A 13836-nucleotide genomic window follows, 5' to 3' on the forward strand; every position below is an offset into this window, starting at 1 on the left:
GCAGTGTTTCACATTTACACTTGCTTTAAGGCTGCTTGCTACTGCCAGAGTGGTGCAAAGGAGCCTTAGTGTAAATAAGAATCTCTTTAGTGTCCGAATGTGCTGCAGAAGGTGAGATGTGGTGGGGGAGGGAAAGAAATTGGGGGTGGGACCCGTGGGGAGGGATAAAAGGTGAGAAAATGAGAGGCAAATACTAAAAGCATGAAGGGAAGAAAGAACAGGAAGGAAAAATACCCGCCCAGTAGTTAATAAACCTTTACTTCACCTCTGTGCCTACATTTTTATTGCACTTCCTGGTCATATAGCAGCTAGGTGCAGGGGAAGAGAGCTAGTCCTGCCCTGGGGGTCAGGGAGATAAAACTTCAGTCTGAGTGCACCTATGGGGAACATCCCAGTGTGTCTCATTTTCTGATTTGAGCTGTGCTGTGGAGCCTGTGGGGGGAAGTGTGGGGAGGAAATGTACTGACCAGTCCAGCCCACTGTTCTTTTTAAATGGTCTGGTCCATCTGGAAATGATTGTCACGCCAACCTTCCAAAGCGTTTTCCAAACATTGCTCTTGTTCGCAATGAAGCTCTATTTAATACACAACCATATTAAATACACGCATGGAGTCAGAAGAGCTTTGCTGTCAAACCATTTTTAAAAGGCAAATGGTTTTTAATGTCAAAACAGAAAATTCCATGGGAAATGTCCATTTTCAACAACTTGACAAGGAGTCATATGAGACCCTGCTGTGCTTTCATTGGAAAACAAGGTTTCAGCTCTCATGGGTGGAGTACAGCTTGAAACGCCGCATCCTGCAGGCTCAAAAGCCAGAAGGCAAATGAAAAAGAGCCTAGAACTTTTTTTAAATCTCAGGATTTTTAAGCCAATTTCGTGATTTGAGGGGGGGCGTGTGACTCATGTTTTGAATGGTTAGGGTTGGCAATATTGTGATATTTCCTCCCTCCATATCATGAGGACACTGAGGGAAGAACCAGCCCTGTTTAATAAACTCATCATCTGGTGCCGAACTTGCTGCATCTATCTCCGGTACTCTCTCTTCAAATTCTTAAGCTTTTTCCACATGGTTTTTTCGGCTGACTGTTCCCGCTGACTTTCATCTGCAAGACACTTATTTCTAAGCTGTTCAGAGCCACCTGTCCCAACAGCCCAACACTGACTTTAGTATACTGCTCACTGGTTCTCGTATCACTTCCGCTGACATATTCTTTCTAGCCCCTGTTTTTGTTAATGACACCCATGCCAGCTGCTGCCCTTTCATGTTCTCCCCACTTTTTTATTTTTTATTTTTATTTTGTGGAGTTTTCAGTTGCAATTTCTGCAGTTGTCCACTGCTTTAGTGAGTGTTTGAAAGCACCATTGAACCAGGATTAATCATACCACACACAAGCTGCTCTCTAGCACAGGATTTTAGTTCTTATACTCACATTGTACTTTCAGGCAATGTAGAGGTCTTAACTAACCAAGAGCAGGGGCCCACTGGGCTAGGTCTTGCACAGACACATAGTGTGGGACAGTCCTTTGCCCTGAAGTGCTTACAGTCTAAAAAGACATGACGGAAGTGGTCTCGAAGCTTCCATGTACTAGTCCAGTTTGTGCACAGGAACGTATCTGTGAAAAGACGTAAGTGCACAGACCTGACGGTGTAAAAAAGTATGAACATGAGTGTGCAGGCCCCTTCTTTCAGCGTAGCTCATCGCATGGTGTGGGAGATTGTTTGGAAGTGAGGAATTCACTGAGCTGTGTACCCACAGACAAATCCCACACAGCTGAAATTAACTATGGCAGGCCCAGAATTAAATGTACCATTTTCTTTATGCTTGCCAGGCAACCATAGTTCTTTGCATTTCCTGCTCCTAACTAAATGCTTCATGTGGTCTTTCTTGGCTTTCCATAGTGTATACAGCCCTGGGAGAACAAGCAAGCATGTGCGCACACAGCAGATAAATAATGAATGCATTCCAACACACAGGATAGTTTCACACTTAACCACATCCTGCGCCGATAGAAATCAACGGGACTGTTGTCATCAACTTTCAGTTTGGGGCCTTGCATGCCAAGATGATAGGGGCTTTAGAAATACTTAAATTAGATGCAAAAAGAAAAGGAGGACTTGTGACACCTTAGAGACTAACAAATTTATCTGAGCATAAGCTTTCGTGAGCTACAGCTCACTTCATCGGATGCATTCAGTGGAAATTCAGTTTTTTTCCACTGAATGCATCCGATGAAGTGAGCTGTAACTCACGAAAGCTTATGCTCAAATAAATTTGTTAGTCTCTAAGGTGCCACAATCCTCCTTTTCTTTTTGCGGATACAGACTAACACGACTGCTACTGTGAAACCTAAATTAGATGGAAACCCTGATAAATAAGCAGATGTCAACTTCATATATTATTAAAACTTGAGTGAAAAGTATCCTGACCATATCTTTTGAAGGATATTTACACTAGGAAATGCTTGCATGGACTCAGTTTGCTTTCTGTACCTCTAAACTTGGTCACTTCCTGCAGAATCTTGCCTAGGAGTCTGGCATTTCTTAAATGGGGCAGGTGGCTCTTTCACAATGGTCTATTGGGGTCTGAGCCTGTCCTTCGTCTCCATAGATCATCCCAGGGGTATACTGAACAGGGCCTTAAAAGGAGGGGAGCTCTGGCATTTTATGGGTTGAGAACAATTCTTTCCTTTCATGTGCTTTTTACACCGCGAATGGTGAGTGGGGATTCTTTCTGTCAAAGTTTTACTATCAGTGTTTTGAGTTTTTGTATGCACAGTTCAAGATGAAGGCCCATGGTTCTGAGGACTCTCAAACTCCTGTAGGGGTTGTGAAATCATCACAGTTTTAGCTGGTCCTTGTTTTGTAATTAGCGGTCACTGTTCATTAACCAGCTCAGATTCTCCTGAACCAAATGCATTTTATCAAGTGATCAGCATTGGGAAAGACTCTAATCAGCTGCGCCCTTTGAGCCTTGACTAAGCCATTCTGCTATCCTCCTGGAGGTAACCTTTACAAAAGGGTTGGCTTCCACTCCTTTTTAAAGGTACAGTCATGGTTTTGCAGTCAAATCATTCACAACTGTAAATCGCTCTATAATATGTTTTAGGTTGGAATATTTAAAGGGGCATCAAGATTACGATCCTGGTCAGTATTACAAAAAGTTGTAGGCGGACTACTAAAAACCTTAGCATATTATTAACTCTGAAACCTAAAGACAACACTCTTTCATTGCTTATCATTTTAGCCAGGCAATAGGAATAGTGGTCGGAGTGAAATTCCAGAGCTTGGGAACTGGAAATTACTGTGTAACAAGTTAGAGGCAAGCAGTGTGCTAATGTTAAGTATATTTGTTTCCCCCTATCCTGTACCTTAGGTTCTTCTTCAAGTGCTGTCCCTGTGGGTGCTCTACTCTAGGTGTCGGTGCGTCCCGGCACCGTTGACAGGATATTTTTGGTAGCCGTGCCTGGTCGGGACGCAGGCACTCAGTTGGTATCTCCCTTCTCGTTGGAATCTTCCTGACCGCCTGCGTCCCGCACCCCCCTCAGTTCCTTCTCCACCGTCCCCAGCTGAAGACGGGACTCAGCAGTGCTGCTTCTCTTCCCTGGTCTCTGTAGGAAAAAAAAGTAACAAAGAATATAGAAATAGTTATTAGTTACATCCCAGTTGTTTCCCTTCCTTTAGTGTAGTTACATAGTTAGTTACTTAGTTTAAAAAAAAAAAACCCAAAAACCCTTTTCGCTTCAGGCTTGTCTCCCACTGAGACACTCTTCCCTGCCATTTCTAATTCACAATGCCAGGGGCTTCAGGATTCAAAAAGTGTGTTTCCTGTCAGGACTCCATGCCACGGTCGGGTGGGTGCTCTCATTGCGTGAAGTGCCTCGGGGAAACCCACATCCCCAGTGCCTCCGCTGTACGAGCCTCAAGGCAAGGGCCCGGCGCGACAGGGACCTGCGGCTTAGAATGCTTCCGATGGAAAAATCCCTGCAGCCGCTTTCGGAGACGGGGAGGGTTAAACCCGCTCCTACGCGCTCCCTGGCCAGATCCGAGCCAGTGGGGAGCGCTGCTTCCCCCTCTCTGGAGCAGAGGCAAGAAGCACAGCAGTCTCACAGAAGAGACTCCGACAAGAGCGAAGGGTCTCCCATGAGATCCTTACCCTCTGTGCTGACCACACCACAGGCAGGCATCTCAGCTCTTTCTAAAGCCTCAGCCGCGGCTCCCGCAGAGGCAGGAACCCGACCTCCCCTACCGGGAAGGTTTCCGCAGCACCGAGCGCCTCAGTGGTAAAAATAGCCGCGGTGCTGACTGTGCGCTCTGCCCCGGTGCTGGGAAGAACGTCGGCACCAAGCCTGCCTCCCGCCCCGGCACCAGCAACGGACCCCCTGCAGGGGACCTCCAACAGACCCGCGGCACCGCTCACCCTTTCGCTTTCACTTGCTAATGCACGAGAGCACAGTCCAGGCTCAGCACAGCCCAGGGAGCAGGAGCCACAGTTCCTCACTCAGTGTGACCTGAGCCTAACTCTCTGCTCCTGGATACACAGGGCTCACTCTTCAAAAAGCCGCTCTCACCACCTGAACTGGCTACCTTCACTGACAGCAAACCCGATACACAGCAGCAGACGGAGTTCTCCCCACCTGCCTCTCCTCCTCCACCGGACCCTCTTCCACCTCAGGCTACTGTCCACAGCCAACAGCCTCAGTTTCCCTACTTCGCCCCCCCCGTGGACGGCACCTGGGGTCTCCTACCCTATGCCTTGGCCTCAGTGGTACCCTTGGCCACATCCTCCTACCACTCCTCCTCAGACCTCTTCCACGAAACCACTACCTGCTTCTGTGCCTCGATCTCCAGCTCCATCCACTCCTAGAGTACCTGAACCCCCTCCTGAGAACGTGAGCTACGAATCATATCCTGACTCACCAAACCCTAATTCTCCATCTGCTCCAGACGGAGCCCTCTCCCCGCCCCCGCCTCCACAGAATGTGGATGACTGTAAACAATTTCAAGAGCTTTTCAAGAGGGTGGCACTCAATCAAGACATCCCCCTAGAAGAGGTTCAGGAGACACAGCACAAACTCCTCAGAATCCTTCAACTCTCTGCGCCCTCAAAGATTGCGCTCCCTATAAATGAAGCACTCTTGGAACCAGCTGACACTCTCGGGCAAACTCCACGTTCTTAATTACCAACCTGCAGAAAGGCCGAACGTAAATACTATGTTCCTGCTAAAGATGCTGACTTCCTATTTTCTCACCCACAACTGAACTCTCTCATCATGGATGCAGTCGCACAAAGGATGAAACAGCCACAATATTGGCCCATCCCACAAGACAAGGACCTTAAACGCCTTGACATCTTGGGTCGCAAGGTTTACATGTCCTCCACTCTACAATTCAGGTTTGCAAACTACTCTGCACTCCTCGCCAGCTACGACTTTGATAACTACAATAAACTTTTTGAATTTGCCTCCTACATTCCAGAGGCTAGGAGAGTGGACTTTAAATCAATTCTGAGCGAGGGCCAATTGATTTCCAAAACCGCCCTACAAGCCTCTTTAGACACGGCAGACACAGCAGCCCGTACTCTCCAACTGCTGTGGTTATCCACAGATCTTCATGGCTTTCTGCATCTGGCATCCCTAAAGATCTGCCGACCAAAGTGGAGGACCTCCCCTTTGATAAAGACAAACTGTTTTCCAAAAAAACCAATGAACTACTTCACACCATGAAAAATTCTAGAGCGACACTGCGCACCCTGGGCATTCACCCATCTCTTCCCAGGAGACAACGAGACCAACTCTACCAAAGACCGCATGCACAACAATATTATCGGCCTCAACCCAAACCATATGACGTAAATAGGAATCGCGCTAGACCCCCTAAGCGCAGACGAAATCAAGCTCAAGCAACCACCTCCCACCCATACGGGAATAAACAACAATTTTGAAACGTTGGTCGAGGGTCTGCACGACCACCCCTTGATTCCACAGCCTACTTGCCCATTTGGCCACCGCCTCCAGACTTTCCAACATGCGTGGCAGCGTATTACACAGGACTGCTCGGTCCTCAAAATATTTCAGTCCGGTTACTCTATCCCATTCATATCCTATCCTCCTACCCTTCCCCATCCCTCTTCAGGGACCCCTCTCACGAGCACCTACTTCGCATAGAAGTGGCTCACCTCCTCCAGCTAGGCGCAGCAGAACCTTTGCCAACGGAACATCGAGGGAAAGGGTTCTACTCCCGTTACTTCCTGACCCAGAAAAAGACTGGGGGATGGAGGCCTATACTAGATCTACACAGAGGTGAAAGTAAGCCGGTATGGCGTACCGGTAAGAGCCGGTGCGCCGTACCGGGACCGGCTATCCCAGAGAGCAATTTAAAGCCCTGGGGTAGCGGCGGCAGGGCTCCAGAGGGGATTTAAAGAGCCCCAGAACTCCAGCCACCGCTACCCCCCTGGGGCCCTTTAAATCCCTGCCTGAGCCCTGCTGCCCGAGCCCTGGGGTAGGGGTGGGGGGGCCCCAGTGCTCCAGCCCCCACTGCCACCCCGGTGCCCTTTAAATGCCCACCTGAGCCCTGCTGCCCGAGCCCTGGGGTAGGGGTGGGGGGGTCCAGCGCTCCAGCCCCCACTACCACCCCGGTGCCCTTTAAATCCCCACCTGAGCCCTGCTGCCCGAGCCCTGGGGTAGGGGTGGGGGGGCCCAGCGCTCCAGCCCCCACTACCACCCTGGTGCCCTTTAAATGCCCACCTGAGCCCTGCTGCCCGAGCCCTGGAGTAGGGGTGGGGGGGCCCAGTGCTCCAGCCCCCACTACCACCCTGGTGCCCTTTAAATGCCCACCTGAGCCCTGCTGCCCGAGCCCTGGGGTAGCGGCGGCGGGACTCTGGCGGAGATTTAAAGGGCCCTGGAGCTCCAGCCACTGCTACTGCCCCGGGCCTTTAAATCCCCACCTGAGCCCTGCTGCCTGAGCACTGGGGTAGCGGCGGCGGGGCTCTGGCGGGGATTTAAAGGGCCAGGGCAGTAACGGCGGCTGGAGCCCTGGGGCCCTTTAAATCCCTGATGGAGCCCGGCTGCCACTACCCCAGGGCTCGGGCAGCAGGCCTCATGCGGGGTTTTAAAGGGCTCGGGGCTCCAGCAGCTGCTACCACAACAGAGCCCCAGGCCTTTTAAAGCTCTGCCAGAGCCCAGAGCCCCGGGGTAGCGGTGGCAGGCAGGAGTCCCCAGGGCTCCTCAGTGATTTAAAGGGCCCGGGGCTCCACTGCGGTAGCGGCAGCTGGAGCCCTGGGCCCTTTAAATCGCCCCCGAGCCCCGGGGATCCCAGTCGCCTCTGCAGCTGGTAGCTCGGGGGTGATTTAAAGGGCCCCAGGCTCCAGCCGCCACTACCGCAGCTGGATCTCTGGACCTTTAAATCTTGATTTAAAGGGCCCGGGGATTTAAGGCCCTGCCTCTTCCAATTGAGGCCACGTCCACTGCTCAGGACTCTGGCGGTACTGGTAAGTCATCTAACTTACTTTCACCCCTGGATCTACACTGACTGAACAAATTCGTGAGGATACAAACATTCAAGATGGTCACACTGGGCACAATAATTCCTGCACTGGATCAAGGGGATTGGTTCACAGCCCTCAACCTACAGGACACTTATTTTCATATATCAATTCATCCAGCTCACAGACGCTTCCTACAATTCACCATTGGTCACAACCATTTTCAATACAGAGTTTTTCCTTTCGGCCTCTCCACAGCACTGAGAGTCTTTTCCAAAACTCTAGTCGGCTCACCTCCACAGTGGCTCACCTCCACAGACATGGGATCACACTTTTCCCCTGCCTGGACAATTGCCTCATCAAGGGCAACTCCTATGGCGAGACACTTCAAGCTACCCATTTCGCCATCTCCCTCTTTCACAGCCTAGGCCTCCAAATAAATATCCAAAAATCCACCCTGACACCTACACAACAGATCGAGTTCATCGGAGCTCATCTCGACTCAATACAGAGCAGAGCCTCGCTCCCATATCACAGATTCCTCGCTATCATGCAGCTCATACGCACACTCTCTATTCATCCCAGGACACAGGCAAGAATCTGTCTACAGCTCCTTGGTCACATGGCAGCCACCACCATTGTGGTCCAGTACGCCAGGCTACACATGAGATGTCTTCAGGGCTGGCTCAATTCCAATTTCAAACCCAACAGACACACCTTAGGGACGCTGCTCACTCCTCCTCCCAATGTTCTAGCTTGCTTACAGTGGTGGGCAAGACCAGAAAACCTCTGCACCGGGGTTTCCTTCCAGCAATGATCCCCAACGCTCATGCTCACCACAAACTCTTCCCTAATTAGTTGGGAAGCACATCTTGGGGGACACAGGGCACAATACTGATCGTCCGCATCAGAGACGCACCTACACATAAATCTCTTAGAGTTCAAAGCAGTGAGGCGAGCATGCCTTCACTTTCTTCCCCTCATAAAGAACAAATCTATTCGGGTCTTAACAGACAACATAGCATGTATGTACTACATCAACAGACAAGGGGAAGCCCGATCACATTCCCTTTGCATGGAAGCCATCCGACTATGGAATTGGTGCATACATCATCAAATACAAATCATCGCTTCCTACTTACCAGGCTGCCACAACACGACTGCTGACGCACTCAGCAGGTACTTCTCGACAGAACACGAATGGGAACTGCATCCTGCAGTACTTCAACAGCTCTTCTCCCTCTGGGGCACCCTGTCAATAGACCTCTTTGCCACACCGCAGAATCGGAAATGTCGTCTGTTTTGCTCCAGAGAGGGACTCGGGACTGCATCCCTAGGAGACATGTTCCTCATCCCATGGAACAACTCTCTCCTCTACGCCTTCCCACCAATCCCTCTGCTACACAGGGTTCTTCGGAAGTTCGTAGACAACGAGGCCCAGGTCATCCTTATTGCCCCGGCTTGGCCGAGACAGACGTGGTATCCTTACCTACTCCGCATGTCCTCCCATCATCCACGGGCTCTCCCCAACAGGCCAGATCTCCTTTCCCAGGACAATGGATGGGTTCTTCACCCCCAGCTCCAAAAGCTCCACCCAACAGCCTGGTTCCTTCGTGGTTCCAAACCCATGAACTGGCCTGTTCCGAGCAAGTCCAATTCGTCCTCCTGCCCAGTAGAAAAGACTCCACTCGTAAAACTTGCCTGCAGAAGTGGAAGCGTTTCGCCCTCTGGTGCTCACGTAATCACTTAATGCCCAATACGGTGACCATCCCTAACATTCTAGACTACCTCCTGAAACTAAAACAGGACGGACTTTCGCTCAGCTCCATCAAAGTACACCTGGTGGCGCTTACCACCTTCCATGACCTGTTAGAAAGTTATTCACTCTTTACCCACCCCACCATAAAACGATTTCTCACGGGCCTGCAAAATCTCTACCCTGAAATTTACCCAACGGCAGCTACATGGAATCTTAACCTTGTTCTTCACGCTCTCATGAAACCTCCATTTGAGCCCTTGGCTACCTCCTCTCATCTCCATATGTCCATGAAGGTAGCTCTTAGTTGCAATAACATCAGCAAGGAGAGTAGGTGAAATAAGCACCCTGATGGCCCATCATCCCTACACAATTTTCTCCAAAGACAAAGTCACTCTGAGACCACATCCTAAATTTCTCCCAAAGGTGGTATCCACCTTCCACCTTAACTAACCTATATACTTACCTACTTTCTATCCCAAACCTCACAAGACCCCACACAAGGCAACCCTGCATATTCTCGATGTCAGGCAAGCAATCGCTTTTTACTTAGACAGGACTAAGCCATTTGGTAAATCTCCATGACTCTTTGTCTCCATCAGTGAAAGATTGAAAGGTGCGGCTATCTCTAAACAACGTCTGTCCACGTGGATCTCTGACTGCATTAGATCCTCTTACCATATTCAAAATATTCAACCGCCCGAAGGCATTAGAACTCATTCCACTCGAGCTATGTCGACAGCCTTTGCCTTCCGACATAACGTACCCATTTCTGACATCTGTAGAGCGGCTACATGGTCATCTGAACACACGTTTGCCGAGCACTATGCTATCACGCAAGGTACCATGGCAGACACCATAGTAGGCCATACAGTACTCTCTACACTACTCACTGCCGCATCTAAGTCCCACCGACCATAGTGGGAACTGCTACACATTCACCTAAGGTGGAGCACCCACAGGGACAGCACTGGAAGAAGAAGAGTCACTCACCTTGCAGTAACTGAAGTTCTTTGAGATGTGTGTCCCTATGGGTGCTCCACTCCCCAGCCTCCTCCCCTCTACTTTGGAGTACTAGCATAATCGCTCCACGGTAAAGAAGGAACTGGGCAGGGTGCGGGACGCAGGCGCTCAGGAAGATTCCAACAAAACGGGAGATACCAACTGAGCGCCTGCGTCCCGACCAGGCACAGCTACCAAAAATCTCCGCTCAACGGCGCCAGGATGCACTGACACCTAGAGTGTCACACAGGGACACACATCTCAAATTGCTTCAGTTACTGCAAGGTGAGTAACTTCCCCTTACCGCTCTGCTGGGGTACAGACCAAAGCTTAGTGCTTTCAGGACTTTTGTTATATTTATTTATGTATTATACAGAGACAAATCTCTGACCTTTGCCATGTCCCCTCCCCTCGGGGTGGGGGGCAATACATTCTGCTGTTCCCCACCCTTCTCAGGAGAGGGGAGGGAAGCGCCCCATGAACGGGTCTCCTCCCCTGGCCTTCTAGGGAGGGGAAGATAAGGGTCCTGTCTGAGTGGGTCCTTTAGCACAGCCAGAGGGCTCAGCAGGGAGCAGTCTGAGCCAAACCGCGGCTCCCTGGATGTTGGGCCCCCCCTTCAATGAGCTGTGGTGGAGTCTGACTGGTGCCTTTTCCTGCCAAAGCAGCCAGCCTGCAACTCCTTCCCTGCGGGGAAGGGGAGCAGCCCAGGAGGAGGTGGGGCTTCCAGGAAAGGCTGATGGGGCCGCCCAGCCAGCTCCTTTGCACTGCGACTTCCAGGCTGCCTGACTGGGCTGAGCGCTCCCCCAGCAGGCCCGGAGATCCACCAGTCTGTGGGGCCCTCTGCTGTGCCCAGCAGGAATCTGCGGCTAGGCAGGGATCAAGAGAAGGGTTTCTTTCACGTGCATTTAATTTTGTTGCCCTGGATGTGTAACTGCTAGTCTGAACAGTGTTAGGGGCCATCTCTGTGCGGCCCACCCCGCCAGGCCGGGGGCAGCCGTCCGGGCCTTTCGGACAGGCTGGCATCTTTTTGGGTTAACAGAACTGAACAGATTTAGCATGGTGGCAGCGGTATTTAGTGTTCAGCCGCAGAGCGAGGCGGAAGATGCGTCCCCCCACCCATAAAATTTTTATTTATTTTTTTTTGGTTGAAAAAAACTGAAAAACCACCAAAACTGCCCCCAAAATGAAATATATTCAGCTGGAACTGCCAAAACAGAGGCATTTTTTCGGTTTTTTAGGGTTTTCAATTTGCCAACAAACCATCACATGGCTGGGAGAAAAGCAGACCCTGCAAAGAAGTTTGTTTAAGTCAAAAATCCAAACTTCCATCAAAAAAAAAATCAATCGAAAATTTTTGGCCAGCCCCACCCAGCAGGTCATCACTTGGCAGCTTCCAGGGACAGACCGAGTCAAGGGTCAAATGCCCAAGTAGCACCAGCTGACTGTATTTTTACTTCCCAGCCAGCCAGTTAAAGTGGCTGAGAAATTTTCTCCCTGGTTTCTATCAGACTTCATTCCTAAAGGATCATTGAGAGCAATTTCCATTCGCGGGTCCCTTCACAAGAGACTTCTAATGAGTTAACAAGGGAGAACAAAACAGCCTGTTTGCTACAGCTGAGATCTGCAATCTGTCTAAGTAAGAAATTGGCTTTCTTGGCAAGGTGTTGAAAGGAACACAGTGTAATTATTACTAGTGTATAGTCAATGTGTTGATTATAAGAGCTGGCGTTTCCAGCAGTGCTAGTTGGACAGCATCAAAAGCATTTGGCCCTCCAAGTATTATTGACTGACTGACGTGGTGGGAAAGAGGAGAGTGGAAAACGTGGAACCAGGACCCAAGATGCAGCAGGTAGCGAAGACATTCAAGCTCCAGGAGGCTATCTGAGCAATATTTGTTATCAGGAGCCTGGCGCAGATGGTTCCCAGGGATATGGATACCTCTTTTCCAATGCTTTCAATGTTCCAGCCGTACCTGCCTGATCTGTAACATCTGTATTGTAGATAGTGTAGCTGGAGATATCAGGGACAAAGCTAAGCAAGCTAGGAACACTGAGTGTGCGCGAGAGATTTTAATAAAGATGCGACATGCTCCAGGACGGCGGCTAGTGCTGCTCTGTGCCTGGTGCTTTGAGAGTGATTCAGGAAGGGGCAGCCCCAGAGGTAAGGCACAGACAGACTCAGGAGGGGCTGGAGTGTGCCAGGCAGAGAGCGAGATCTTAGCGGAAAATTAGAGAGAAGCAAAATGTGGGTGCCCCCCTCTCTCTGGCATGCTCTGTTCGGGAGCAGCGCTGATCTCTCTAAGAAGGGAGATGGAAGTTGTAGTCACCGCCAGCAGGCAGATCTGAGGCAGATTCACTGAACACGGGAGGCCAAGACTCAGTGGGTAGCAAGGTGCACTCGGCTGCAGGAAGGCCAGGAACAACCTCACATCGTAGGGCTACCAGTTCTGCAGCGATGATGCAGTTTTCCTGCTCAGGGGTGTATGCCTGCCACATTCCCACCAAGCAGGAGGGATGGACACATAGCCATGTCTTGTTTCCAAGGGGAAGGTGAGTATCCCCTCCCCCTAGCTGGGCGTGATCCTGTGTCTCAATCCCTGTTTTACAGAGGCACTGGCTGGTCCCTAGGCCAGGGTCCTGGTTGGGTGGGGCCTGCGGCCGGAGTGAGGGAGCTCCCTTGCTCAGAAGCTAAGCAGGGTTCTTTAGCCCTGCACTGGCAGAAAGGCTGGCTCATGAACTGCCTGGTTTGCATCACTGGTTGTGCCAATCTGTGGCTAGTAAATGCTTTACAAAACATTCAATATTTACTATGGGCCAGGAGCGCCCAGCAGAGCCCAGCCAGAGACCCTCTTTGCACTGCAGCACAAGCTCATTCAGCCCACAAAAAGGTCTTTTTGCCTCTGACTCCACAACTGCTCAGCTGCCTGCTGGCATCTCTGTGACCAGACAGCAGCTGGTCCCAAGAACCGTCCACTAGAGCGACCAGGTTGCAAAACAGCAACAGGATTTGCAAACACTTTTGGGCTGCTCCTAACAAAAGGCCATTTGTAGCTCTGTAGACAAGGCCCTGGGGAATCCCTCAGTGAACCAGAACCCCGAGGGACTCAGCCTGTGAAACTGCAGAATGGAGACCAGTGATTGCTAGGCACACGGGCCATGCCTCCTGGAGGGGCCAGAATCAGCATAAATCCTGTACAACATACCCAGGCACGGCTGCATTGCTGGACAGATGGGAGCACTCCCTGCCACCCACCCCCCCAGTCACTAATCCTTGTGCACCGGTGAGGGGCTATTCACTCTGTCTTTTCAATGGCACTTTGTAAGGAGAGGGCGCCTTTGCAGGAACGCATTTGCTTAGAATAAATGCAGAGAGCCAGCAATTGACTGCAGCACACCTGAGCTAAGTGTGAAAGCCGGTCAGGGCATCAGGCCTCCAGAGTGTGTGTTTGTGTGAGACAGAGAGAACTGCATAGTCCCATCTGCATGCAGCCCCACTCCCACATGTTCAAGGCTGCCCCACTCGGGACTAACAAGGGGTTGCAGAAGAGCCCTTTAGAATTAAGCCGCTACAAAAGCAATGGGTCACGTTCACCCCTG

This window comes from Lepidochelys kempii, chromosome 6 (genome assembly GCF_965140285.1).
Source record: "Lepidochelys kempii isolate rLepKem1 chromosome 6, rLepKem1.hap1, whole genome shotgun sequence".
In the NCBI taxonomy this organism is placed as follows: Eukaryota; Metazoa; Chordata; order Testudines; family Cheloniidae; genus Lepidochelys; species Lepidochelys kempii.